A 4787-nucleotide genomic window follows, 5' to 3' on the forward strand; every position below is an offset into this window, starting at 1 on the left:
CAAAGACTTGCCCTTATGGGTGAGTCCAAGAAGTTGGCACCACAGTTAGTTGGCCTGTTTGTGATTGACTATATTATCAACCCCAGTGCAGTTTGTCTGAAGCTTCCTGCTACTATGAAGATTCACCCTACGCTCCACATTTCTCAAGTAAAGCCGGTGTGGGACAGTGTCCTGCCCCCGCCCTGTCCGTCCCCCTCCACCGCTCAGGATGGTGGATGATGCACCGGGCATCACAGTCAATTGTCTCCTGGATGTTCGTTGGCAGGGGCATGGTTTTCAGTACCTGGTCGACTGGGAGGGGTATGGTCCTGAAGAGAGACGCTGGATCCCACGTCACCAGATTCTGGACCCCACGCTCGTCTGAGATTTTAAAAGACGACACCCACAGAAGTTTAGATGCGCTCCAGGAGGTGCGCATGGACGTGGGGGGGTACTGTCAGGGCTTCCACCTCTGGCTCTGTATAGTCTCTGCCGTTTTTTTCTCTTTCCCCCTCGTCTCCCCTCTCCCTCTCTTACGTGGGCGTGAGCGTGGCATGTGTTGAGATTCCTGTGGGTGCAGTCATTGGATTATTACCTGAGTGAATTCACCTGCAGCGGGGAGTGGTGTACCTGGATCCCATTCATTCTTCTGCCACGTAAGCTGGATGCAGTTCACCACTCGACGCCGGATCGTTTACTCCTATCCCTTACCCTCCTCGCCGCTCTGCTCCGCTGGTTTACATTCCCTACAATCCTCATCAGCGTCTGGTTCCCTCCTCCGTCCGTCTCCACCGACTCATCCTGGATTCTGCACAGCAGTGGCTGCACCCACCAACAACAGCTCCTCCACGCCGCTCACCAGCTCTGCTCACCCTCCGCTCCAGTTTCCCTCAGTTAGGTTCCCTGGTCCTCTGCTAGGTCTTTGCATAAGTAACCCGTCAATAACAAGTCCAGCATTTTTCTCGCTCGTGTTTTTGAGTTCCATATTCCAGGTTTAGTATTCCTGAAAGTATAGTTATTATTTTCTGAATATTGTGTAATCAGCTTGCCAGACCAGTAGAGGTCCCCGCAGCCTTACGCTTGTTTATAGTAGTTCCCTCTGAGTCAGCAGAAGGCCTGTTAGTTTAGTGTCCGATAGTTTGCGACATTTCTGTTTTCTGAATTAATTTGTTGTGATAAAGATTTTGTGTTCAGAAGAGCTTGTGGTTTGCCATGTCTTGTGTTTGCACGTGAGTTCCTGTACCTGATCCGTAACAACTACAGATGCTAAGCCGCTGTGATTTGTGGCTGTGTTTGTTAGCCAATGCTAGCCAATCAGTGGTAGTGCATGAGATGATGTAATAGTATCCACCGTCGTGGCTGATGTGCAACTATGCCATCAAAACTCATGCTTATACAAGAAAAGAGCTTTGGAATAGCTGTACACTGTAGTGACCTCTATGCATGGAAGGGTTAACCTGACATGATTTAAAACAGGGCTGCAAGGTGGCTCGGTGGTTAGTAGGGCTGGACCCGAATGGCCGAATATCCCAATATTCGGTCGCTGTGCCCGCCCCACCTTAACACCTAAACTGGTGTTAGTAGCCAAATGCTGCCTGTGCATCCCGCCCACTTCCAGCCCAAAAAATAAAAAATAAAAATTGGGATATTCGTCATTAATTAGGCCGAATATTCAGAGAACAGAGATTGGTATTTGGACCAGCTCTAGTGGCCCTAGTGAGTATGAAGCGGTGTATAGATAATGGGTGGATAGATGGATGATTTAAAACATCAGTAAGAAAACAGACAGTTTCTAACATGGTAAAATATGCACATCAAAGCATTACAGCATCACAGGGAAAAAGATACCACAGAGTTTAATTAGTAAAACCAAATACAATATTGGAGCTCGTTGCTAATAACAATCACAAAACTTTCAACAATAGCGTCTAAAATGAGAAAAAGATCTACTGCATGCTGAATAACTTGAAAAATCGGCATAAAGAGTAAATGATAGTTTGATGTGCAGCTCCATCAGGCCTTCCTTCATCAGCGAGCTGCTTTATGACGCCATCCAGGAGGTCGTGCATTCATATAGACTATGACAGCAAAGAGGAAANGTACAGCTTTCAGTGCTTGGTTTGTGTAGATGTACAAGTGTGTGGTTTGATGCATGTATCCAGGCTGCTCAGACATGCATTGAAACACCTATTTTTCTTTGTCCTCCATGTTTTAACACCTGCAGTGTTTGTCTTCCTCGGTCTAGTTTGTGATTCGCATTGAATGCAGTCACTCGGTCTCACACTGTCACATGTGTCTTTCTTTACACGTTGATGAAGCTTCCCTGAGGCCACCGTTGAACAACTTATAGCATAATCGATTGTGGAAAATGACATTATATGTCTTTTCTTGGCTCAGCCAAAAACATCTAACAACAGAATCCATAAATCTGACGTTGTGACCAATGAAATGTGTAAATGGAGTCTTTAGACAAACTGAACTCAGACTTAACACAACAGTTCACATGCCGATGTGGGAATGTGTTTGCGGCTGTAAGTTTGACAGGAAGCGCTACTGTCAGGGCCTCCACCTCCGGCTCTGTATGGTCCCGGCCAGTTTTTTCTCTTGCCCCTTCTTCTCCTCCGACGCACTATCTCTGCCCTATGACCCTATGACTGTGCTATAGATCTCCTGCCTTTAGCCCCATTTCCCACCAGCAGACTCTACAATCTCTCCAAACTACAACAAATGGCCATGGAGACTTACATCAGGGATTCCTTCAATGCCGGAATCACCCGTCCTTCATTGTCTCTGGTGGGGGTCTGGCTTCTTTTTTGTGCATGAAAAAAAGGTAAAATGCTTCGCCCCTGCATTGACTTTGGCAGCATCAATAACATCACTGTTAAGAGCACTTATCCCCTCCTGCTCATCAGTCTGCATTCACTCCGCTACATGGGGCTACAGTGTTCACTAAACTGGACTTAACAAATGCTTACCACCTGATTTGGATTCAAAAGGGAGACGAACGGAAAACTGCTTTCAACACCCCATTAGGCCACTTCAAGCATTTAGTGATGCCGTTTGGACTCACGAATGCACCAGCAGTCGTTCAGAACTTGATCAACGATGTCCTTCGGGACATGATTGGCAGGTTTGTGTTCGTGTATCTCGACGACATCCTCATTTACTCCGGGTCCCAAGAAGAACACGTCAGCCATGTCCACTTGGTTCTGGAAAGGCTACTGAAGAACAGACTATTTGTCAAGGCTGAGAAGTGCGAGTTCCATCCCTCCACTGTCTCGTTTCTGGGTTACGTAATCTCCATGGACCCCCAGAAGCTCACCGCAGTTAGGGACTGGCCACAACTTGAGAACCGCAAACAACTGCAATATTTTTTGGGCTTTGCCAATTTCTACCGGCGGTTCATTCACAACTTCAGCAAAGTTGCAGCCCCACTCACTGCATTGACCTCCACCCTCCTGACCGTTGTTTGGACCCCAGAAATTGACCACGCGTTTTTGACCNGGACCCATCTGCCAACAGAACTGTGTTCTGTAGATGTTGTTGAACTTCATGGTTCATGGGTTGCAGTACAGGGCTGGTGGTGTCGCACAACACTGAGGTGGACGAGGCAGTTTAGCAGAATGAGTAATGTTAGAGGAACGGCTGGTGTTAGTAACCTGGGAATGAGAAACTGTCAGTGGTGGTGGGCCAGAGCTTCCAGTACTGATGGATGATTGTAAGATGTTAGTGGATGACATAACTGTCAGGTTGCTCTGTGTCAACAATGTGCTCAAGTTTGGACTTAAAAACTGGCTCTACGAAATCAAGTGTGGTTTGGACAGCACCTGATGCTGTGTGTGTCGGTTTGGGTGTTGGTGTAGGAAGAGAACAGATCTCAGCCAGAGTCTTGAACTTCAGCCCAAAGTCGGTGAGGGTCGGCAGGCCATAGTCAGAGTCTAGAGGACTGCAGCAGGCTACATTTGTGGTGCTGCATGGAGGTAAGGAGGTTGGAACCTCTGTGTTCCAAGAAGAACATCAACTCATCATCACTATGCCAGTTCCTGCTGCATCAAAATGTGCCACATGTGGCAGAGAGCAAACTTACTTTTCAGATAACTTTGATAAAAAATAACTATAAGTTGAAAACAACTTTAAACATGCATAAACACTCTCATATTTTCTCATGACTTCAAAGTCTGTGTTCAGTTGTCACTGTGGTGGTGACTGGAAATGAGGTCTGGTTTTCAGTTCTGTTCATCTGAGATACTGATTGGATGCTGGATAAGGTGGTTGTGGTTGGGGCTCATTTGGGGTGTTGTTTCAGTTCCTACATCATCACAGATGCTCCATCGAGCATTTTTCTGCATGATAAAACCAACTCATGCTTGTTCTTGTCTCTGCCTCTGTGTTTCTAAACCGGCCTTATTCATGATGAAGTGAAAAAAGAAGAAGAAGATGTGTGACGGAGTTTTGAGACAGTTGTTGTACACGGCTGGAGTAGAGTAGCTGGAATTTGGTTGTGAATTTGTTCTCTTGTAAACCTTTCAAAAGTTAACCAGGGGCCAACAGTGGACACATGAAAAGATGCATAGTTGTGAGGACAAATGTGGCCTGTTTGTCGACAAAGGGGTGTTAGTAGTTAAAAAACAAATTCAGAATCATTTTCTTTAATACCATTGCAGGGACTGAAACCTACGGAGCCCCTAAAGGGACATGTTGGAGAAAATAAACATGTTTCCAAACTGTACATGTGACAATAAACACTTTGAATTTTTGATAATTCAGCATAATCACAGCAGCACAAGATGACTGATAGAAAACCTCCC

This window comes from Stegastes partitus, unplaced genomic scaffold, assembly GCF_000690725.1.
Source record: "Stegastes partitus isolate 25-593 unplaced genomic scaffold, Stegastes_partitus-1.0.2 Scaffold371, whole genome shotgun sequence".
NCBI lineage: Eukaryota > Metazoa > Chordata > Actinopteri > Pomacentridae > Stegastes > Stegastes partitus.